Source organism: Triturus cristatus, chromosome 1_1, assembly GCF_964204655.1.
Source record: "Triturus cristatus chromosome 1_1, aTriCri1.1, whole genome shotgun sequence".
Taxonomy (NCBI): domain Eukaryota; kingdom Metazoa; phylum Chordata; class Amphibia; order Caudata; family Salamandridae; genus Triturus; species Triturus cristatus.
Window position 1 is genome coordinate 614,831,747 of NC_140579.1, and position 26,267 is coordinate 614,858,013.

At 43.3% G+C, this 26,267-nt stretch overlaps 1 pseudogene; it reads right to left on the reverse strand.

Moving 5' to 3' along the window:
• The window catches only part of LOC146870717 (uncharacterized), a 95,845-nt pseudogene that overhangs the window by 17,632 nt on the left and 51,946 nt on the right, over window positions 1-26,267 (reverse strand).

Here is a 26,267-nt window from a genome sequence, read left to right on the forward strand (position 1 = left end):
CCTCTTCATGTGGTTGGAACAAATGATAATCCTTTCTTAAATACATATGTCTCATGGAGATCTAGTACTCTTTCAGAAAGGTATGAATTGAAGTTACATCTAGATTTCCCAGTATGTTCGTCTCCGGGTTCATATTTATTTGCTACAATGATTCTGCCATCCTTTACCCGTGCCTCTACTTTGTGCGTTCCCTAAAAATGGCCTCCTACTCGCTAATTTAGCTGGCCTTTTAAAAGGAAGTTGAAACATGTTGGCACGTTATTCATGAGGAGTACTGTGAAACTGAATAAACATTAAAATTGCCAAAAAATCACTAGTGAACCCCTACAAAAAATGTTTTGGGCATCATCAGGGACAATATTAATTGTCTCTCTAAAACATTGTGTATGAGAGTACTACTTGCAAAAACGTTTTTGATGACATTATTTGGATGGATTCTCAAAAACTGTGATATAAATGTCTGTTAGATGTGTGTTAATGTATTTTATATATGTAATTTTTTGTGTTAAGCTAGTATGTGCAAACCTTATGTAAACCAGTACACTGACAAATAGAATGAGTTTGACTAATAAGTAACATGAACCAGCACACTGAACAAACCCAGTGTGTTTGAGAGCTAAAGCATTTGTGATGAATGTATGGCCAGTGATGGTATTAGTGTACTTGAAGTAATTTGGTTCCTCTCTCATGGGCCGTGACGGGGTCTACCCTATACTGTTATTTCCTTGCAGAGACACAGACCCACTGCAGGAGTTCCTTTGGTGGAGGTGTCATGTCAGATGGTGAGGACAGGAGCTATCAGCATCATGTAGCTTCTCTCTTGTGCTCAGAGGTATCCTGCGGCCATTTCTTTGTACCCTCAAAAGATGGTCCTCAGAGAGGATTCTCCTTTCGTGGCAGGATTGGCAACCCCAGAAGAGAACTCCGCTTGCATGCGCTGCATGGGGTTCACCTTCTCTTCTTCCTGTGCTGGGCGAATCTGGTCCTGGCTCAGCACTTTGGGGAGATGTTGATACTGTGCAATGTACTGTAACGGCAGTAAAATGGAAAAAGCAGGGGTGGACAAAAGTACAATTCTGTAGTAATAGTTGCAATCATTTTGTTTGTTGAACAGTTTGTTCGAGTCAGTTGTTTGAAAGCAGTTAGTTTGCAGTGCTTTCATCACATTGAAAGTGCAATATGCTTGAATTAAGTAGTTTGAAATTGTATATTGTTTCCATTCCTGATCTTGGTTCAACAGGGTTATTTCTCGTACCTTCCCCAAACTACTTCCATTTCCTCACTCCTATCCTATCCTTTTATCAAGGCTTCCAACCCCCACCCTACTTTACTTAAATGTCACCTGCTAAGGTAGAAGGAACCATGTTTGAATTGGCAAGGCGTTTGAAAAAAACATTTAAGTCAACTTATTTTTAAAAAAAATGCTTGAATAACTAAGTGAGCTAATTGTATTGCTCACTATTTGATTCAAAGTAATACTTATTAGCTTATGCCCAATCTGCAGTCCTCGGTTTTTACAATAGTCCTTTGTATATAAAATGCATGAATACTCTTACTATGATACTGAGAGCCGCAGTTCCTTGTCCTGTGTGAGGGTGCTGTCTAATCATCCTCTCAAACATACTCCCAACAACTTACTCCCACTGCCTTACCTGCATGTTTCCTTTGGAGTACTTCAGTAGCAAGAGCTCCAAGTTTCGGGGTGCACTCCTCTGCGGCTGTGCTGCTCCAAGAGCGGGATGACCTGATGCTAGAGGACAGAGATACACCTCTCTGGTTCCTGCAACACCAGATGCTCCGCACCGCGTCCGGGGGCTGTTCAGGGGAAGGATACTCAACTGCCCTGGTCTGTGTGAAGATGTGTAGTGCCGCTTCTCCTGCACTGCTTCCCCCTGAAGTGAAGGGAGAGTGGCCTTGGTCTTCTTGGGGGCGTGGACTGTGTCAGCATCTCCGTGTTCTTCTGCTTCCTCCAAGTGGCGTTTGTGAGCCCTGTGAGTATGAAAAGAGGCCAGCATGCTCCCTGAACAAACACTTGTAGGTGGAGACAGGTGAGCATGCAAACACCCTCTGCCAGTCCGAAGTGAGGGCCAGCTGGTCAAAGCCAATTGTTGTTCACTTATTTCGGTCCTACAAACCACAGGTTGGCTGGGGATTAAGAGCGTCAAGTCATTAGGGATGCTAGGGGCTCTACTGAAGCTGACAGCGTCAATAAAATTCGGACTGCTAGTTAGAGCTCCTATCCCTTCACTCATCTCTGTCCTCAATGACTATCCCTGTACCGGGGCTAGGGACGTGCAGTCACTGCTGATGCTAGGGTCTCTACCAATGTAGGAAGCTTCGAAGGAACCAATGAACTCCAGGATGGCCCCTTTCCCTCCACTGACTTCTGCCGTCCATACCCCATGTTTGCTGGGGGTTAGGGAGCTGCTTATGGTTTTATCCATACAAAAAGATCCAGAAGTACCAATGGCCTTCTGAACGGTCTCACTAGTCGGAGTTCCTTCCCCTTCAGTGATCTCTGTCCTGCACGCCTCGTGTTGTCCAGGTGTTAGGGATTTTGAGTCACTAGGTCTACTAGGGTCTCCTCCAGTGCAGGAAGCTTCAGTAGAACCCTTGGCCTCTTGGAAGTTTTTGATAGACAAATACCCCCTCTGTAGGAGAGTAGGGTCTGCTATCCTATGGTCACCCCAAATTTTTGCTTTTTGCTTCACTGGTTTTTGACATATTGAGGCTGTGGGCCTGCCAATCAGACCCCCAGCCTGCTGTTCTCTCTACTAAATTAACACTATGCACCCTAGGTGCATAACCAATTGGAAGTGGATCACCCTGTCAGCCCCTGTACCAGTGTACACTAGGTACCCAGGGCATTGGTGTACCCAAGGCCTGCCAGGGGCTGAAGCATGTATTATGCCACCCCAGGCTTGGCCTAACAAATTTGACACAACTGGCTGATCACTCAGCTGGGGTAAGTTGGTGTAACCACCTCTTACTTAGGTGTAGTATACCTATACCTAACCTTAAATGGGACACATGTTAACCTATAAGTCACTCCTATGGCAGGCCTTAACAATCCTGAAGGCAGAGTGCTTGGTTCCATGTGAGATGGTGCTCTGGCATGAGCTGAGCCTGTCTGCAGTGGTCGGAACAACTTCCTTCTACTGTTTCCAGATATCGTCATACCATATACTCTTAAGTGCATTATGAACCTCGCGGTTAAATGCTATCTTTGGTTTGGCTTTATCAAAACATGTCGAGTAAGGTGTCATACGAATTGGAATACTAACCCCTCGCCAATTCTGGCGACGGGGTTAGCATTCCACCCTTCTAGAGGGACACGACATGTACAGTACCTGAAACCCGGGTAAAATCAGACATAGCCTCAGCTCCACAAAATGGATGCTGCCACCACAGACACAAGTCTGCCCTCCTGCTGCTGGGAGTCCTTCCAGCTTGGGAGGTGTGGACAAAGGGTTTCCTGCCAGGGGAGGTGCGTGCACCACCCCAGACAGGATTTTGTGTATTGGTCAGGTAGGGCTTGAAAGAAACCAGACATGCCTGTGGCTCACAAGGAGCCTCGGTGCATATGCCAGTTCAAACCGGTCCTGGGGCACACCAGTCCCGGGCCTGGGGCGAGCTGGACAAAGGATTGGGGGTGTAACCACCCCCCTTCCTGGTCCCACCCTTAGGGAGGGACCTAGCAGGTAGTCCGGCCCCTAGAATCCGCTTAAAGGTAGGAGCTGTGTCCTAAGACTTCAGACATCCTGGAATCAACTTGAAACTAAGAAGAAGACGGGAACTTCGACATTCTGCTGCACAGAAGACTGAAGGAAATCTCCCCTGTGGTCAGGGAATGACCACCTTGCTAACGCAAGCACCATCCAGCGAATCAACGTCTGCTTTGCCGCCGCCTCCCGCCGGAGCCCAGAGACTGACAAGACCTGGACCTCCAGACCTCTCACCACCCGATCCACAGTCCCTGAAAAGAGGAGACCCGTGGAGGCACCGAGACACGTGGAGCCAGCCATCTTGAAACGACCACGACAAGCTGACAAGTGCAACAACCGAGGCTCCCTCCAAGTTGTGCTTTGGGATCTGAGAAGCCCAACCCTCGAGCAGCATCTGCACCAAAGGTGAGCCCTCCAGCATCTCCACGATCTGCGTGGGGCCCTTCTGCATTTTGCCACTCGACGCGCCTAACCGGTTGCTGGCCCGCTGGCTAGTAGCCATCTTGGCGACGAACTTTACGAAATACACCGCTGGTCTGGTTGCTCCAGACTGGCCCTTGCTCCCCTCCAAAGGAGCAGTCCCTCTGACCTTGCTGGTCAGAACCATCAGCTTATTTCATCTCCTACAACAATTGCTTTTGCCAAGGCTTGTTTGCTTCGATCAAGTCGCCGACAGCAAGAGCCTGCGTGGGACAGCTCGTGAACCGACTCCTGGACGTCGTCGACCTCCAGGGACCACGTGGCTGCAGAGACAAGCTACACCTTTCTTCCTGTTTGCACCCGACATTGCCTGGTACCCACCTGGTGCCACGCTGGTCACTGGCTAGTGACTGTGAACACTGTCCCCTCTGCTTACAGGTCTTCAACATCTCCGATCCACTCTTGGATCCACCGCATCTCTCCCGGACCGACCGCCTGCAGCATCTTTGTCCACAGGCTCCACGGAACAGATAGAAGAAACCCGACGCACTTCGAGGCCTATGCACCCGCTTCCTGTGGGTGAGGTAAAGCTGGCACTCCTGTGCCCAAGTGTAGTATTACATCTCTAGTGCCTGTGTTCCAAATCTTGAGTTCCTAGTCCATCCGGAAGATCCTTTTTGCAGTAACTTTGTACTTTTTACGCACCCATTGAAACCTATGGGAGCACGCGTGTGACTATTTGCTCTGCACACGCCACCCGTGGACCTCCTGGTCACTAACTGAAGTTAGCTCCTTGTAGGCCCAGCGATTCTAGAGGCCCTAGGCCTTTTCCCTTTCCTGTTCGTGGTACTTATACCACTATTTTAGTATATGGTTTGAGCGGCCACCAGGGCCTATCCATATAAAGTGCAACTTCTGTGTATTCTACTGTAATCTTGTTTGACGATTTGTGCTCCTGTGCTCATAAAGAGACTAGGGGTTACTTTGAGAAATAAATACATATATATTTTGAATATATATCTGTGTGGTGTCCTTTCATTGGTATAAAAGGGGGTTGCATTTGGTAAAACAGCTGGCTTAACACGCTTCACGAGTTTAGCCTCAAAGACTGCTTAGCCTACGCTACCACTAGGGCAGCTAGTCCGAAAAGGTTGACTTACAACCACACCATAAGGGTTGCTTGGCATGGTACAAGGTGATCACTTTAACTAGTGAGCATCATATACCAGGCCAACTTCTCACACCCTCCCTTCCTGGTTCTCAGTCATGCACACCTCTCGATTGGGCGTGCTAGTGTCTCTATCAATGTCGGAAGCTTCCACAGAGTTACCACGCAACTCTAAGAAGGCACTGACCTAGTCCACATGAATTACATTTGATTTGAACAACCCAACACAGATTCATGAACAGTGATGCACCAAATCAGTGGCCAACAAAATACACAAAACATTCACTGAGAGAAATCATTGTGCACCATAATCTACACAAAGAACACAGTCTACCAATACTATAAAATGAACAATGAAACACCCATTCAGTAACCAACAAAGCATTCACTGAGGATATCATTTAAAAATTACATTTTCAACACAGCTTTGTACTTGAAATGAGTAAAATCTTAGGGCCTGATTTAAAGTTTGCCAGACAGGCACTCTGCATATCCACTCCGTCCTTTTAAAAGTGTATTATTACAAACGTGCTGGAGTACCAGCCACGAAATGTCAAATCAGGCTCGTAGCATAGATACCCAACAGGAGAATGTATTTATCCTAAACATTAATTCAGTATTGTTTTCCATTCCACCTTAGTGTAGATAGTTTTTTAACTTTAGGTCCTGACGAATTGCCTCTATACTTGTAGAATTGTGAAGAAACATGTTGACCAACCACACGGAAGAGCGCCACACCTAAGACATTAACTTAGCATTGCGCCTTTCCTCTTTATTTTAATCAGGGTAGGAGACCCCACAATTAAAGTTATTTTTGCTGGTACTCCCAACCCTGTTTTAACTCACATAAACATCACACACCACTTATTCATCTACACTCACTAAACCTCTCACCCCCACAGCACCAAACGGCTATTTGGAAAAAGATCTCTGCCAAAGTGCTCCTCATCAGGAGCCCGTCAGGCTTGCTGTCCCGGCCAGATGAGGAACAGCCCGATGATGAAGCATGACACCCAACTGGGTGTGTGAGGGCATTACATTCCAAAGAAATGGATTCCCATCTCTTTGACCCTGTAGCCTACTGTCCTTTATATATTGCTGAATTCTAGATCATTCAGGAACAGCACAACTTTAATTTTCATATGGCTTATTTTTGAGCCCATGCGTCACTTTTAAGCCACCCGTGTGTCACTTTTTGTGACGCACAAGCAGCGTAAAAAATGCACCATGTTGCACCCTATTTACAAGGTAACACATCTAGGCAGATGCGTCACTTTGTAAACCCCTGCCCCACATTATACCTGCGCCAGGTATAGTGTATGCAGGGTGGGCATTCCCCCGCAAAAAGCCTCATAGAAGTGGCGCATTGAAATCTATAAGATTTCGGCACACCACTTTTGGGACGCCATTGCACAAATGTTTTACGCCTGCCTCACAGCAGGCGTAAGACTGACGCAACGTACACATTGCTGGAGTTGCATCTTCTTTCAGACAGAAATGCGCCAGTCTTGCGCTAACAGATACGTCAGTAATACTGACGTATCTGTCATTCCTTGCAACATGATGCGTCATACAGTAAATATGACGCATCAATCATGTCCCACGCAGCGATGCGTCACTTCTCATAAATAAGGCCCAGGATGTGCAAGAAGGAGAATAAAAGCCCCAAGATGCCGGAAGCATCTTCATGGAAAATCACAAGAGGAAAATCAATAAAGAAAGATCAAAAGAGACTATTACAACAGAGACTTGAGGAAATCTCCATTGTTCAAATCCAGTGACTAACAAAATAGGAGGAAGCTGTGCACATCAAAACAAAATTCCTGCTCAGTACTTGTGAACCTAAATGTATCAAAACAAGATTGACTAGAACTGGACTCCTGCAAAACAGAAACTACACAGTGGAAATGGGAAAAAACAACACTTTTATCATGCAATAAAAAACTGAGAGATATCGATCTGATAAAATTCCTAACAAGCCATGAAATTCTAGTGCTACACAAAACTTGGCTAATTTCAGAATGGGAAAATCTGGGGTACATAAACCATACAAAATGTACAAAACACTTTCAAGCCATAGGAAACAGCAGAGGATTCCAAATATCCTGTAGAAGCAACAATTGTGTAGGATTTTGTTATTTTCCCAAGTTAGGCCTATGTAGAGAAGCAGTTTATTTCTTATATTGTTCTCACAAATAACATTTTCAGCTGTGACCTTTTGCACAAATTTGCATGCATGACAATATTAATGAGTTTCCCTGAAGCCAAACTTGTTTACACATCTAGCTATGCACAACATTATCACAATGCCCTGAACATCATGTACAAGGTCTTCTTTCGCACTATGCACAAATGTAATCTTGATCTTCATCCACGGGGCAACAGGGCTATCTACATATCCATAACATCGCTAATCTATACTCACATTGCAAGGCTGCTTTCTATTATAAAAGGTGAGCATCCTGATCGATTAGCAGAGGATGCACTCCAGCTGACAAAAGAGGTCCTTGCATTCTGAGACTTCATCACGCAGCAGTCTGACATTTTTTTAATTTATTTTTTTATTCTCATTCGCCTCCAACCCCAGACAAATAGGAATTTAGGAAGTTGCCCTGTTACTCAATTTGAGGCGTAGGCCTTCAAGATGTCACCCGCCTACCAGTAGCGAACAAACCTCATTCCTGTTGCTGACCTCTCGTTGTCGAAGAGAGGGTGGTCACGCTCTCTTCTGATTAATTAAAACCAGTAACTGTTGCTGAGGGCTCCTCCAAAATCGAAACTGGGAACCACGAGAGAGCAATGAAACCCACCACAGTCTGAGAGTTTCCAATGAAGCTTAATCATAGGATCATGTATATTAAGTGATTAGTTCGTTAAAATAAGATGGATCATAGTTGTTCTAGCCTGGAGTCCAGTTTATCAGACAGTCCCACATGGCTCTCTTCCTACTATCTTTCAGCCTGGTCAAGTCCATCTTAGAGATTTTATACAAGGAACACAACCAATCTGAGTGTGTGGGGGGTAAACTCTCTGCCCATCTTCTACATATTTCTCGTCTAGCTAGCAGAATAACATAGAATAGAAAACTTCTGCTCGGGCCTATGATTTCACCAGAAATACCAACAATGAGTCTGAGAGAGATATGTATTGGGTATCCCAAAATCTTTGTTAGAGTGTCACCAACTTTCTTCCAAAGTTCAGTGGTTGCCGGGCCGGCCCAAAACATATGTGTGTTTGGGGCATTTTCCATGTTGCATTTTTTACAAGTAACAGGGGGACCCTTGGTCATTTTGGAAAGTCTCACTGGTGATAAATAAGCCCTATGTGTGGTGAAATAATGGTTTCTTCTCAGCCATGCAGGTTTTACAACTGCAAACAAGGTGTTAAAAGATGTTTGCCACCGATCTGTACAGTCTGTCTCGGGCATAGTCACCCCACAGCTGTTCGGCTAATCTGAAGTCTCCATCTATGGCCTCTTCAATAGCCCAGTAAAAGAACGATACTTCTTTCTTTCCTACTGGCTTCTGTACTAGATGTCCTTCCAGGGTATTGCCCAGGCCTATAGGTTTTTTAAGACTTTGTGACCAACTCTTTAGCTGTAGATATTTAAATCTGGACATACCCTCCTCCAGTTTTTCATCAAGAAATGCCCAAGGTACTAGTGAGCCCTCTGCTGTTAGGTCTCCCCATACCAGAAACCCGGCTGTTTTTAGAGGAGTCGCCAGTTTATCTTTCAAACAACTTGGTCCCCCCAGACTATCCCACAATGGAGCTCGTTTTGAATAGTACTCCAGACCTATTCGTTTTTTAATTCTGGCCCATGTGTAAACTGCTCTCCATAGGACTTTCAGCCTTACTTTCTTGAAGAACTTCTGATCTCCATATTTAAAAAGAAAACCTTCATGTGATAACCCTACTTGCTCCAACATAGCTAAAAACATTACCCCCTCTCTAATTAATTCGGAGACTTTAACAGCATTCTTGAGTGTGTTAGCTGGAAAGCCAAAGCATAGTATTGTATATACGGAAGTGTAAGACCCCCCTTTTCCCTCCTTCATCTCAATTTCTTCCAGGATATCCTAGTGGCTTTATTGGCCCACACAAATTAATTAATAGATTGCTGGAATTTTTCAATTATTTGCTTTTCAAAGTGTAGAGGGATGGTATTAAAAAGAAAGGTGACTTTTGGCAGGATTACCATCTTTACCAAGTTGATTCTGCCAAAGATGGTCAGGGGAAGATGCGTCCAAGATTTCATAAGTTTTTGGCACTCTCTTGAGATATTTAAAAAGTTGGTCTCCGCAATCTTATTTATATCGTGAACTATCTTCACCCCCAGGTACCTTATCTCGTCTTTGGTCTGGTGTCGACATCTCGGCAGATTCCATATCATGATTTCAGTTTTTTCTACATTGACCTCGTAGCCTGAGATCCGACCAAAGTCCCGCGCTATATTGATGACAAGAGGAAAAGATGACTCTAGATCAGTCGAAAGGATTAATATGTCGTCAGTGTATAAGGCTACCTTTCTCTCCCATGTTCCACTTTTAAATGATGTAATACGTGTCTCCTCCCTAAGAAGTTGTGCGAATGGTTCTGTATACATATCATATAGGAGGGGTGAGAGGGGGCAGCCCTGTTTGGTTCCTCTCTTAATTTTAAAAGGTTTGGTCAGTTGTCCATTAATCACAAGCCTCGTTGAAGGGTCTCTTATATGAGACTAATAGTACGGCAACATTTTGGCCCAAAATTGAACTTCTCCAGCACTGCCGCTAAATAGTTCCAATTGACCCTGTCAAATGCCTTAGTGGCGTCCAGGGTCATTGCTGCCAAAGGAAGTGAAAAAGTTGTGGCGAAATCAATGGCACCAATGAAATCATGAGTGAGATCGAAAAGGTTCCTGCCTCTTAAGAATCCTTTTTGGTCTGTATGCAACAGACCGCCCGCTACAGCACCCAACCTGTCCGCCAGAATTATGGGGATAACCTTATAATCGGTGTTTAAGAGCGAGATAGGTCTGTATGACCCACATTTGGTTGAAGGCTTGCCTGTTTTTAAAATCAGCGTTATATTGGCTTCGCCCCACGAAGTAGGTGGTTTAACTCCTTCAACTAAGATTTTATTAAAAAGGGTTGTCATGAATGGAATTACCGCCTCTCCCAAACTTCTGTAGAGTTCTACGGGAAGACCGTCTGGCCCTGCGGCCTTACCTGCCTTACAAGCGGAAATCACCTTCCTGACCTCCTGTTGTGAAAACTCAGACTCTAAATTTACTCGTTGGACGGGATCTAAAGGGGTGAGATTAATTGGGTTTAGCCAATCATGTGCTGATATGCTGTCTACCTCATTGTCTTCCTTATAAAGATCTTTAAAAAAAAGTATAGAAGACTACTCCTATCTCTTCATCATTAGTTACCGACAAATTAGCATGCACGTTATCAATTTGTTTAATGAAATTTCGTGTTCTGTCAGTTTTGGCTTTCCATGCTAATAATTTTCCAGCCCCTTCACTATATTCAAAATGTGCAAGTTTACTTGCCTCCCATCTTTTAGAGATCCTGGCTTGTATGGTGTCCTCTAATAGATCTTTTAATGTTTTCAATTTCACGACATGTGCATGGGAAATAATTTGGTCTGTTTCATCATTAATTTTCTTTTCCACCTCTTCCATTTCCCTCTCAATAGATGCCAATTCCTCCCTGTACTGTCTATTTTTATAGGAGGTCCTGTTTGTTACCAAACCTCTCAAATTTGACTTCAGGGCGTCCCATACCACAGAGGGCTCTGCCGATCCTATATTTATATTTAAGAAAAACTCTGTCTCCCGGTATAGATAAAGGGTTTCAGTTTCATCTAGGAGAAGTGTGCGGTCGAATGTCCATACCCTTCTTTGTTCTTTTCCTGACAGATCTAGGTCCATCCATACTGCCGCATGGTCCGAGAGGTGGGGGGTCAAATAACCTATATCTTCAACTTTACACCTTAGATCATTACTAATCAGGATATAGTCGATGCTTGATTTGTGTCTGTTTTTTGTTATAGAACGAGATGCCTAGCTGGGTACCTGACCTTTCCCTCCAAATGTCTGATAAGGCATTCTGCTTCATCATCATTTTTAAGTATGATCTGGATTTGGATAGGACATTTGCCCTACTATTTGGGGATTTGTCCATTTGCGGATTCATTACTATGTTGAAATCCCCTGCTAGGATAATCGTATCCGGAAACCCCAAAAGATTTGAGAAAATAACTTTTAGCGTAGAAGGGTCATCCTGGTTAGGGCCATAATAGCCCACTACTGTTATGAGTGAACCTTTGACAGATAGTTTAGCAATGACCCACCTACCACTTTGGTCTGTCATGACATTTAAGAGACCAGCATTTGCTTGTTTTTTAACTAAAATCGGTACGCCCCTGATATTCGCACTTTGACAGGAGCTGATGCAATGTTCCACCCATCTGAGTTTCCCACAGATACCGTTAATTTTCTCGCTCAAGAGATGTGTTTCCTGCAAAATGATTATCTGTGCAGGTGAGTTCTTAAGGTATTGGAGAATTTTTTCTCCCCTTCCTTTAACTCTGAGGCCATTAACTTTCCATGATAGACATTGTATCTTTCTCATGGTGGGCTAAAAACACATATTTCTGGATGTACACTATCTTTCAAGGCATCAACACCAGACCAAAAGCAATACCCAAGAAGGACTGCTAGGTTAAAAGGCGAATGAGAATTTTCCTTTTTTTCTTTTTTCCCCTTATGCTCCCCCACCCATGCTTCCCCATACCTACCCTTCGTCCCCACCCTCCCCTCCCCGGAGAACCCTACCCTCATTTGCCTGGACTAGGTCAAGATTCTGCCTGCCTGTTTAATCCACTCTGCTCTGTCTTAACTATTACCCAATAGGTTTTAGTCCCCATGTAAAGCTGTGAAGATATTCTCAAACTTATATTGCTGTGCTTCATATTTTGTTATACTTCAAACCCCCTGTAATTGTGTTAGCTTAGTTTATGACTCAGTTTACTTTAAATCATGTCCTACTGGTATATACTTGTAATTATGTATATAAATTATGAGTGTTCCCCACCACCATAAAAATTTCTACAGCTAAAATATTCCTAGGGTAACTATTTCAAATTTTCCAAGAGCTCTTCCGCCTCCTGCACTGTTCTCAGGTTAGACATTTTGTTATTAAGCATGACCTTCAGTTGTGTCGGAAATTTCAACTGGACGGCAGCCCCTAATTTCTTAAAGTCCTCCATTTTCCTACCCAGCTCCCATTGTCGATCCAAAGTAACCTGTGAGAGATCCGATCGAATCTCAAAGGCAAAATTCCTGGGTTTCAATGATTTCTGTTTAAGGGCAGCTGTTAGTATTCTCTCTTTCAATGAAAAAGTCAGGAAATTATTTAAAATCTTTCTAGGTTTTGTTCGGTTGGGGTGTCTCCTGAAGGTGTGCCTATGGATCCTTTGTATATCCGTCATCAGGTCATCCTCTCAGTCTTCGATCGATACGGATTCTTTTATGAGGGTTACAATAAAGGTTTTCAGGTCCTCTCCCTCCTTTCCTTCTGGTATATTCAAGAGGCGTAGATTATTACATCGGGAGTTATTCTCCAATGATTCCAATCTATCATGGAGCATGGCTTCATCTTTCTTAAGCGTTGTAATGTCAGCTTTAACTGCTCCCAGATTTTCTTTAACCCCTCTACTGAATTCTCTAGAGCCACTGTCCTAGAGTCCAGGAGGTAAATTTTTTCTCAAGGGATTCACAAAAGAGTCTGATCTCCCCCTGATTTGATTCCGAGACAGCAAACCCTTTCCTAATGTCTGAAGACATAGTGGAAAATAACATTTCTAAAGAGGCCTGAGCTGGGTCTTCCCTTTCCTGAATCTCCTATATCTTCCCGATTTCTATACTGCCCCAGTACTGTCCCTCTCACCGCCCCTCGTTCCTGCTCTTTCCGCCCTTGACTCCTCTCCTTCAACATGCTCTATAGTTAGTCCTGAATTCATAGTTATGCCTACTTCTGAGGTCTCTAAACTACTTGGTGATTTGAATTGCACAACAGTTTGTTTGGGGGTTGAGAATGTGTAGCTATTATAGATGTAGGCGGAGGAGTGAGGTTGGAAGCGGAGGAAGGGGTATTTCCTGGCTCAATGTTCTCCATAAGTTTTAAAGTTGGTTGTCTTACGACGTCTGTCTGCCCGGATTCTTTCCTAAGGACTTCTCCCTGTTTTACCACATCTAAAACCTGTGGGAGAGCTTTAAAGTAAGACCTTAATGATGGAGTGATTTTGACTTTCGCCTCTGAAGGGAGACCCTCCTTTCTGCTGGTTTTAGGCCCCTTTCCCTTACTTTTCCAAGGGGGGGGGGACTACTTTCTGAGGTACCTTTTTCCGAAGTATTAACCTCCTTCTGATGAGTATCTATATCAATTTTACCCTCTGGAGCTATCTTGGTATTTTCACTATCGGCTTTCCCTTCGGGCTCTAGCGCTGTTAATCCCTGTACCATGCCCCGTTTCCCAGCTCTCTTTGCTGTTTTACTTCTTGTAACTTTCCTTGTTTTTGTTTTAACATACTGGTTAACGTCCTGATTCTGTGTGGTAATATCGAGCTTTACTGGGCTATCCACAGGGGCAATCCCTTCTTTAGTCTGTTTTAGCTGGCTCCTCGTTATAGGGCAGCAAGGGGGGGGGGGAAGCTTACCGAATTCAAATATCTCTTCTTTGTTTTTCCGGCATTCTGAAACCTCACACTCCTTTACCTTCTGCCTTGAGGCTGCTGGAAAAAACACGCTTCTCACCACAGCCACCGCCGGTCTCGAGTCCGTCTCTATCTCCGCCTCAGCTATGCTCTCCAGAGCGATCGCTGCGGCAGCAGCCGCTTTCCTTGTGCTGCCTCTGCCGCTTGTTCTTCCGGGTTCGCCTAGTAGGAGACATCCTCGGAGAAGACCATGGGCAGCTGCCTTTCGGCCTCTCCTTAGCTCCAAGGCAGCCAGAAGCCAACGTGGGAGGTCCACAGATCCTCCAATACACATTCCAGAGTGAGTCTCGCAAAGGGAGGGGGGAAAGGCTTAATTAACTGCTCATGGAACTATTCTTACAAGTTTCCCGTCATGGAGCAGAGCGGAGTGCCGGCGGCAAGCGACCGCTCAACTCACGGCCGCCATGTTCTCCCAGATTAAATTTGTGTAAACTTTATTATCAGTAATTGACATCGCAGTCTGACATCTCGTGAGGGTTGACCAGTTCGTGACCAAGATGGGGTCATTCTTTCTCTCCCACCAGGTAATGGGATTGGATCATCCCTTGGGGGAGATTCTTGGCTCTACATCTACACACACTCTAGGTGCACTTAGAGTTTGGTTTGCATAGTAGGAGTAAGCTCGATTACTGCCTTGTTTTATATGTCTGAATATATACATTGTTTTAGCACCATGGTAGAACTATATCTACTATTCACGCTTTTGGTGCTTGTAATTACTTTTCCCTGCTTCTATCTATTAATCAATGCAGCACATATATTGTATACAAGAATAACGTTGGTTCAGTAAATATTTTGTAAATATTCTCTGTATACTTCTCTGAGAATAAGTGAGCACGAGTGACTAAGCGAAAGGTTCTGTACTGTTTCCACAATTCCTGAGTGGTCAGGGTTGTCATGGTCAGTGGTTGCCAAAAACCATTCTCTCCCTGGTAGATTAGGGGGGCTTATGGTGGCACTGTGAGCTAGCTGGTCTATAGGCCATCGTATATCCTACGGGGGTTTCCGGAATCAATCTTGGCACCAAGCTAAGAGTTTATTGTGTCCAAACAATGTGCAGATCGTACGGATTAGTAGTAACTACACAGCATGGTGCTGCCACCGTTGGTTATGTTCTTATTTAGGGGTCAAATCTTAGTTCAGTCATGCTTTCTCAGAGACCCCTACTCACATTTAAAACCGGAGATGTCTGAAGTGGGAAGGGAAATAAATCTGCCTCAGCTAAGAACGTTTACCCTATGTATTGGCTGTAGGTTATTCAAGCTTGGAGGACTAGAAGTTTCCACATTGTGCAAACCATATCTCCATAAGATTCATTTAAATAAAATAGCTTTTCTCTTAACGCAATGTCTGTAAATGGATAAGCATGAGAGGACATTGAAAAGCAGGTAGCAGCTCTAAATATTACAGAAAATTGCAGGCAGACAGACAGTTACTATAAAATTATTACAACATGGCCTCCCAGCAATGGGTGGAGAGGTTACCTTCGATGTTGAGGCATATGAAGCATTCAGAACAGAGGCATTCTACTCATGGCTTAAATGTCCGCCTGCAGATACACGTACACAGTTGTTTCACACTTACATTGAAGATGAACCACCGGAAGAGTTCTTCCCATACGTGGACATAGAAGTCCCATAAACTTACCAACAGCATATTAATTAGTTTATAGGTGTCCTACCCCATGTTACAGAAAACGTGAGACTTGGTCCGCTCAGCAAAAAAGGAGCGACCTGGCCTGCTTAGCTTCATATACACTGCATCCAGACATTGCTACTTTAACAGCAGCAGGAATGCGTACACTTTATAGAGATTTAGTAAACATTTACAGAAATTGTATTCAATACATAATGAGAACATTGACAGTCCAACCTGCGAGGGCTACTCAGGCTGCACAATCTCAATTAGCTACTTCATTTATTATCCCCCAAACCCTGAACACCGTTATGGGAAAGATTCCCACCAGCCAGGAGCAAATCCAGTTCTGGATAGCACAGAAAACAGGACAGCTTGAATCAGTTTTTCCCCATACTGGCCCGCAGGAAAAACACAGAATACTAACAATTTGCTTGCCAATGGAAATGGCTCCCCCGATTGAACATTGTGTCACTTGGGGTACAATCTTCGCTACTGTTTATACCTGAACTCATGGTACCCCTTCAATGGCAGTTATACCAGATGTACTGAGGCAAATACAGAATCAGTATGGGGCATAGCCTACCCTAGACCTGGAGAGGAAACTGATGGGCAATTCCGCCAAGGTATCTGTAATTATTGAGTAACATATAACAGGAGGCAGCAGTAGCTATACGCCAGAGACAATACCCTATAAAGCACGAAGCAAAGAAACAAGTCAGGGAGATCCAAGATCAACTTGAGTACCTGGGTGTGATAGAGAATTGCACCTCACTTATGGATAATCCCTAGTTTCTGATAATGAAACCCGATAATTCATATAGTCTAGTCTTAGACTTAAACATTTGAATGCTTCCACATGCACATTTGCAGTACAACATGCGCATAGTGCCGCACTAATGAATAAAATCATGCACAAAAAATACAAAACAACACTAGGCATATCAAATGGAATTTTCTACCAAAATATAGCACCTGGGAGCAGATATTTGACCGCATTCTCAGCGCAAGGTTATCAGCACCAATTTTGTCAATCACCTCAGGGGTATAACAATAGCCCGGAGTTGCTTTCAGCCAGGGTAACAGAGTTACTCCAAAATTTTGATGAGGAAGCATTGTCCTGCGTAGATGATATCTATCTGACTGACAGTGAATTCATGGAACACTTTCCTAGAGTAAACCACATATTTCTTCAGTTTGCTCAACTGGGCTTCACATGTAATCTTAAAAATCTCAGTGTCCTATTTCTAGGATACAAGTTGTCAAGTGAAGGCAAAAACCTGGTGACACTTTTTTTTTAGAAAACTGCACTGCTCTAACCTTCGATGACTCTGAAAAGACTACAATCCATTTTAGGCAGAACTTACATTTTGGATTACACAGAAAGGGTAAAACCATTCTTTGACTTAATTAGACCAGATTTTTTAGTGCATTATTGGACACAGGAACATACAAATATTTTATGTTCCGTACAAACTGACGTGATAGCTTCTAAACATATACACCCACGTTTTAACACAACCTAGTGATCTGTGTAGTCGCTGGACCAACTAGGAACAGCTATAGCACTTTCAATGAAGGTGATACAATACCTCTTGCATGCAAATCACATTTGTACACATTTGTCCACTGAAAAAATACACACAGCGGTACAGACTGCTGTAGTGAGAGAGCACTAGCACAAGGGAAATGCATAATTGTCATGACCCCGGTACTGACCTTAGAGGCCGTTACAAAAGCAAGCATCCCAAATGCTAAAGCATTACATCCACGATGGATTTAATGGGCTAACACTCTCACTGCAACATATGTAGATTACAAATTTGACTCTACATTACAAACGCAAGCATTCTTGCAGTACGAGCAAGAATATCCTCTGCCAAGTGAAATTATGCCTCTAGATCGATATGAATGTTTAATTTATACAGATGGTTCTGCCCAGCCAGCCGTAGGAACAAAACAGCAATATTCTGCAGCATGCACAATTGTAAAATTGTGCATGTATGACAGAAAGTTCCATCCAGGGAAAAAAACACACAGTCCCTAGGGGACTGTATGGCGCCAATGGCTTAACTAAAAGCTCTGATACTGGCACCTCAAAATACGGATCGAGAGTTCCCCACACTAATAGTGTGTGATTCATTTTACTGTGTCCAGTTGTATAACAAATATGTACATTATTGGGGCCAGAATAGATTTAGGGATTCCAAAGGTTGCAGAGTAAAACACAGGATGCTTTGGGAACAAGTGGCAAAGCTGAAAGAAGGCCTGCCACAGGCTCATATAATTCATACATTGAGTCATCAATCTGTTGGCGTTCACATTGAAGGGAATTCGATGGGGAATGAAAATGCCAAGGCAAACGTTTGTTCTGCTTCTGTTGCTGCAATAACTCGCTGAAGTACAAGGATAGACGGAACAACTATGGCGGCAGTTAATGCCACGTGCAACGGAACAGCCCTGCCTAAAGGCTTTCCACTCAAGTAATCCTATAAGTTAGATGCACAAAACATTCTGTACTCTCAGATTCCAGAAGTGGGGGACAGAGTAATATCAAACATTGATCGCAGATTCTGACAAATGCTAGCTGCACACAAGGTTCTGTGTTCTGCTCACGCAGGGATTACTGCTGCAGTTTCAATACTGAAGCACCGCTATTGGTGGCCAGGTCTATCAAAACAGTCTTTGTCCTTAACTGCAATGTCTGCCAGCAGATGAAAGGTCCTGCCGAGTAGTTCCTAGGAATCCCCAGGACCTAAGCGTTTTGGATGACCCAAACTGAGGGCTTGTTGTCCAGACCACTTCGTACACTCCCACAGGATATGTAAGCCATTAGACCAGCTTGCTCTACAGTGCCACTACCACCCCCCATATCTTACAGTGATGTAGGTAGTTTCTGGCAACCACTGAACATAACAACCCTGATTCCTCAGGGATCGTGGAAAACAGTACAGTACTTTTCGCTCAGGCACTCGTGCTTGCTTTCTCTCAGAAAATACAGAGAATGGCAATTAGGATGTTACAATAAGTATTTATTGGTCCAGTGTCAGTCTTGTGTAAAACATATTTGTTGTGACAATCAGGAGACAGAAGCATACGAAAGAGATTACTAGTACCAATATAGTAAATAGTAGATACATTTCTACTGTAGTGCTAATAAGATGAACATAAGCAGTTCAGATAAAAACAGTAGCACTTGCATATTCCTAAAATTTGTGCCCTAAGTAATTTGCCTAAATGTACCTAGCCTAGATCTGTATATGTATGTATGTAGCCAAGAAACCCCTAGGGAAGAACCAGCACCCTCACCTAATGGTTGAGAATGAAGGACCCCATCTCTGCTTGGAGGATGCCACCCCGCAAGGGATGTCAGACCGCTGCGTGTCGAGGATTCAGCATGCAGGACCCCGTGTCAGCTTGGAAGGAATTCTCCTCTAATTTGCAGGAGGGAATAAGGGTCTTATACACTAGAGTGGTCACTTAGGGTTTCTTCTAGAATTGGTGTGTTTTGAAAACAATCATAAATGTTTTGAAAACTATCATAGATGTTTTTCCAAACAAATGCAATCATGCATAGCTGGCTGTTGGCCAAGGATGAAAAAAAGTGGTGCCCCTTATACAGAATAATTATACCATGCCTTAGGACATGTTTATGTACGTCAGGTACAGGGATTATGATATAATACTAAGAGCCTGGCGTTGAAGAGACAGGAGCAAGCTACTAGGCAAAAGGTCAACTGATTAGAATTGTTATTGTCGTGTGGATGGGACAAATGTATGTAAAAAGGGGTATACATGACAGGACTAGCTTAAAGGACATGACAGTTCCACCGTTGTGCGTCCAACACAGACTTCTCTATTGATCTCAGACAAGCCTTTGGCTTATTTTTATTTGGACTACTGTGGCCCCTTACAAGCAGATGGGGCTTACAAGTATATCTTGGTGACGGTGGATTCATGCTCCAGATTTCTGTGGGTTTAGCCATAGCGCTCGGCTGATGCTCGAACTGTTATTAAGGATTTGCGAGTCTTTATCGCGACATATGCAATTAGCACACTACATTCCAACCAGGGTCCGGTGTTTAGCTCTTGGGCTTACAAAGAAACCATGGGAAGTTTGGGTGTGGCCTTGCGGTACTCCTACCCCTACCACCCGAGGGAAATTCGGTAGTTGAGAGGAAGAACCGTGACTTAAAGCAATCCTTAACAGATAGGCTACTAGGCTTGGGTGGCAGTTGGGTCAATCACCTATATGGGGTCCAGAGGGCACTTAACAACATGCCAAGAAAATCCCTAGGGGGACGTACACCTTATGAACTCCTGTTTGGTGTGAGAATGTGGGTACCAGACCTCGATAGCGTCAGCACAGTGGCGGATGAAACACCATTTAACATCAATGAACGTCTGGCTGTTTTACAGGAACTCAATGAATTCCGGACCTTACAAAGCAACGTCCAAGTAAAACGCACTGCCACTGGAGAAATGAAGGTAGTTCTGGCAAGACCTGCCTGGGTACCAAAGATTGGGGACCTGGTCAGATAAAAGATAGTGGACCAGAAAGAATTTGGGCTGTCTTACAGAGTGCCTGTACCTGTCCTGGCTGTTGAAGCTACAAGAACTGTACGTCTTCCGCCGCTTGCCAGTCACCAGACACGAAAGGTTTGTCACAATTGATCTGATTTAACCACACTATGTGGCCGATTCTCAACAGTAGGCCATTTGGGCTCCTGGGTAGCCTACGCACTCCTCTAGCTACTGTACAGGAAGTTCAGATGAAAGCTTTAATAACAACTGAAGACTTCACTCTCCAAAGAGAAGCTGTAAACAACAATGAAATTATACTTCTCCCTGTTGAAACAACTCCAACGGTACAATCAACAAGTACAGAAATGTTACTTCTAAAAAGTGATGACGTCTACGTAAGCATACCACAGATCGGGTCATCTACCACTTCTACAAAACCTGCTGAGCTGCCAAGAATAGACCAGATGGCATCTGGCTTCTTCGTGCATTATGATGATTTCTCATCGGATCCAAGTAAACCTGAGCTACCAACACCCCCTCTCCGTTTCAAGCTACGAATATATGCTCTCTATCATTGGCCGAAAAAGACTTACTTTGTTGTTCCCTGGATACATGTCTGGATTACAATTGGATTACTTTTACTGGTACTTTGGATTGGTTTTGTGACAGTTTTTTTCCTACTTTTGAATGGACAATTTCTCCCAGAACGCTCCTCAGTACAACCTGTGAAATTGGTTCTTAAACCACATGCCTTATCACACCGTAAACTGAGGGACCTGTCCCTGGTGAACATTACAGCAGTTCCAGTTCATGAAGAAATTATTTGGGACAGGGTATTGTATGATGTGTATGGTCCTACTGAATTATTGCAAATTCCCTATTTGTTTAAAATTTACTTAAATTATATCATCACCTCTATTACTTTCTCTGAAGAGTGGGACATTGAAACCGTGCATAATTTGCTTGCAGATCTAGAGAAATACGCTGCATTTTCTAATTATGAATTGTATGATGGTACATCAAATTATGGAGACATGTTCTGCTACCAACATTATGGTCACCATATTTTGCACAAAGCTAGTATCTCGCATGCTGTTTATAATTACGCATAATAAGAACACTGCCCAACACAGCCGAAAGGTAGTTCAAAGACATTTACACAAAATTTTGCTTATTTTTCAGGTTTTGAAACATCAGACCCAGCCTCGTATTATTATATGCTTGCCCCTACACCTGCAAAGAAAAATATGCTTACAAACAGCAGGCTGATATACTCTGCTTCCTTTATTTCACAACTGTCTATACAGGGTTTTGACTTTTGGAAAGACATTAGAGACACAAAATCTGTCTGAGGGACAAAAGATTGGCAGGTTCAGGGAACAAAGGCCTTATTTAGAGCATGAGTCATACCACATCAAATGATTTTACTGAACAAAACAGTGCAACAAACTTCTTGTTTTGGGATTGCAAAAATGAAGGATTTGAATACACAACGTATTTCCGCATTCTCATGTTTCAAGAATTGGCAGCACTTAACACACTTCAGTGAGATTACACTAGATACCGTGATAAGTAATTGTTCTTTCAATTGATCAGACCCCAATTGAAAGGCATGGTTGGTTTGGCCAACAGACACAAATAGGTGTCCACCTAGATTCCTGGGCAGCACCGAAGGGTTTAGGATCAATAGGCCTGATCAGCGATATGTACAAACAGAACACTCTGGGGTGGTGACGTCATGTTGTATTGGGAAGTTGTGCCTACATTTGCTTAAAACCACAACACTTGTCCCTTCTTTCTGATGACAGGATCTCAGGGATTTTGTTTTAGGTCCCCGAAACCCACGTCAAAAGTGCTTTTTGTATGGAATCGACAATAAGCTGTGGAAGATTTCTCATCAGGAAGCTACTGGGAGATTGGGCAAGATTGACAGGGTTAATTTAGAAAAGGCTTTGGCTGTGATTGACAATGGTATGACCAAATTATTTTCTTGAATTTATTCACTCTGCAACATAGTTTCTTCTGCAATCAACATAATACAGCAAGACAAGTCTATTTTACAAAATGGTCAGTCACAATTATGGTCAATAGTAATACTGAGCAGGATGTTACAAACATTACGTTTTGGCCATGTGCCATGGCGTTACCTCAACAGTACTAATCTGTTTTCTGAATATGATCTAACGGACGGACAGATAGTAATGGCACGCAGAGATGCGAAATATACCATGTTACACATTGAAAAATGTGACCAATTACCTTTCACTGTGGCTGAGACACCATCCACTGACTGGATAATCCATGGTTACATCACCCTACTGGTCAAGACTTTCCAATTCCAATATTGTCTCCAATACCAACAGGTAGGCAGATATGAAGCACTAGGGGAAAGATATGTGCACGAATATTGGGAATTACCGTTCAGGTTTAGATGCAGAAATGGGGACACAGAAGTTTTTTTTAGTGGCTCCGACTGTGAAGATGGTTTAAGCAGATCCTTAGTTTGCAAGGACATTTCTCTACACGGGGCATGCAGTGCTTCGGTAGCGAACTAGTCCTGTTATCTGAAGGGTTCCCCAACTGCCCTGATTCATCCTGTGTTCAGGTTGCTCTCGAATGGGAGATATTTGATGCTGAATGATCAAGGTTGCTGCAGAATGGACCCAGGCATCGATTATCTGGTGACGGTTAATTCCATAGTGACTCGTACACAAGTACTGTTTCCACCTGCCCACACAGTTAGGGAGGCAGCGCTAAGGCCATCGATAAATGTTTCCAACATAAAGTTTCACTCCCTGAGCAAACTGAAAGCCATGCTTGTAAAAAATATGTGAGCTTAACTTCAGCCAGAGATGCGTTTGATCTACAGGTTACAAGGTCCTCCTCTGAGATACAGACACTACTACACACTAACTTCCTGCTGCATTTTGGGGAGCTGGTCCACCATATCTTTAACATGTCTGATACAAAAGGAATAGTGCACTTTATTAAATGTATTGGTTCTGGTTTGGTTAGCACCTTTCAGACGATTTTCGGAGTTATACCATCTTTCATACACCCCGTATTGGTAAGCGTTTTTGGAGGACTCGGGCTTGTCCTGGTACTTGTGGCAGGAATCCTCATTTTATTTTATCTACTCCTCAATGGACTTCCCAGTTAACTCGGAATGGAGATAGCACTGCTAGTGTTGTGTTGCCGTGAGTGCATGGTACACTGCTTCGGACACCTCGGCTTCAATAATTGAACCATATTTTAGAAAACAAGAGCAACCCATACGTCCTTGTGAGCTGGGTAAGTACATTAGTACAAAAAACAATGTTCACAAGGAACTCATTTATCTAGGTCAGTCTAGAATCTTCAACTCAAGTAGTTGCTCAGATTAAATCATAGCTAGAAGTTATTATATACAATCATGACTCCCTATTGAGTCCAAGTGATATTTGCATTAATGTTGTCTTCATACAAACTAATTGAAAAGCCTGTACACTTTTTTCATCATGAAGTAGATAATTTTATTATGCAATTTCAGTCTGTAACAGACGTATTCCTTATGTATAAGTATTTACATAATATTACACATTCAAAATATTCTTGTGAGCCCCAGTGAAGGGACCATAACCTATTTGGTGAGTATTTTGTGACATAGTGAACAAAACAAGGGGGGACAGGTTATTGGTGAAGTACAAAAGGATGAGCTTAATACAGGAATAATGAATTAGATTTAGGCTCTCTCTCTTGTCTGTAGTCGACGGCGTTTCGACCCTCTTTAGATACGGGGTCTCTTCAGGACCAGGAAAGGCGTGTATAAGTAGATGTACGGTAATACAGATAGTCATGAAGGGCTTTATCATTACTGTACAGGAGGTTTCTAAATAATTTCCTCAATGGCATATTGGATGCAAGGTACAGGAACGGTGATAATCCAGACCTGTATCCAGGGAACACTCTTTTAATAGTGCCTCTAATATTAGTGGATGCATATTACAGGGTGCTATAATAAGGTACTCACTTGTGTGGACCAGTGTACAGAGAGTACATCCGGTGTAGTACCTACAGCGGGGGTTCAAGGCGTCTCTGCGCTGTGGTATTATAAGCATCAAGGTTGTGGTTTAAGAATGGAACCCACTGTTTGGCTCCATCTGTGTCAATTGACGATACTAGCACCTGTGTGGGCAAAACGGGATTTATAGTTCAGAAGCTGAGTACTATTCATGGAGAATGAAGGATGTAAGCAGAGCGGAGCACTTACTTAGTGCTCTGGTCAGTAACAATGAGCTCTGATTACGGGTAGGCGTGTCTGCTATACTTGGTAGTAACGATGTATGTGGAGCCAAATATAAAGCTCCGATCAGAATTACACGGTGCTGGCGATGACCTGAATGGAGAGAAGGGGATATTTAGCTCAAAGCATAATAAATCTAGTGGGATTTCTACCTAACGAGCGCACAACTTACTTGATGTCTCGCCGCTTACTCAGTCACGATCGACTTCAGTGAGCGAGTCGGCGCAAGTACTGGGTGATAGGCACGCCGACCGGAAGTGGGAAACGCCAAGCTTCCCGTTGCTAGGAAACCTAGTATTCGTGATTGTGACGGCCATCTTGGGATGGTAGATATTAATGGGACACCTTCTCCGAATTTTGAAGTATATATTATATTTCTAGGACCTTGTTGTATTATTAAAAAGTCGTGGGACCAGTATTGATGCGTAACAGTCTTCATAGAAGAATTATCTCTTATTGTCATATTACATCGGTCTCATAGAACGGTTGTGCAAATCCTGAATATGGGAACATACTATAGCTGTGTGATCATTGATGTACAGTGGATGACAATAAGACAACATTGAAATATATACAAATAGGGTGAAATATGGTTCTAGTTACATCTTCACACATATATTTATGCAGACAGTGAGGGAGTAATATAGGCATGCGTTTCAGTTATGTTATATAGTATTTTAAAATGCCATAGATCACTATAAGAGATACACTGTGTGCAGGGTTACAGTCTTGTGTCTTCAGTGAAATATATACCGGGGGGGGTTTGAATCTCTTTGTAAACTGTATGTATGTATTCAGGTGCATAGACAGAGCCCTATCACTTGCCATTTGAGGTCATTGGCTGAATGTCCTTTGTCTTTGTAGTGATCTACCAGTGGTGCATTCTCTACCTGACAACGGATTCTGCTGCGGTGTTGGCCGATGTGTGCTTTCACGGGTTGTGTAGTTTGGCCTATGTATATCAGACCACATGGACACCAGATACAGTAAATCACATTGGGCGTGGAACAGTTAGTTAGTGCCCGGAGTTTCAGTCTTGTTTCACCGTGTATGAATTCTTTAGTCTACTGTATAGTTGCACGCAACACAGTTCCCACACTTGTAATGTCCTGTCAGTGGAGGTAGTGACCATAGATCATGGATGGTGCTCTTACCATGATTCACACTGGTATCCGAGTGGACCAAATGGTCTCTGATATTTTTGCCTTTTTTAAACGAAAACATGGGTAGTTCCTGACGTGAGTTCAGAGTACTTAAGGTTGGCCAGTGTCTCTTGATGGTCTTCTGTATCTGGGTGCTTAGTGGGCAGAAGGTGGTGACACACACACTTCGTTTCGTGCTTTCTTTTGTGGTTTTGTTGAGCAGTACCTCCCTGGGGCTGAACCACGCTCTTTTCATTGAGGTTTTATGAGTCTCTTAGGATATCCTCTTTTGCGTAGTCTTGTACTGAGTATACTTGCTTCTTGAAAGAAATCTTCCTTCTCTGAACAATTGCGACGCAATCTTAAAAATTGGCCATATGGAAGCCCGGGCTCAATGAAAAGAGCGTAGTTCAGCCCCCGGGAGGTACTGCTCAACAAAACCACAAAAGAAAGTACGAAACGAAGGTCTGGATTATCCCCGTTCCTGTACCTTACATCCAATATGCCATTGAGGAAATTATTTAGAAACCTCCTGTACAGTAATGATAAAGCCCTTCATGACTATCTGTATTACCGTACATCTACTTATACACGTCTTTCCTCCT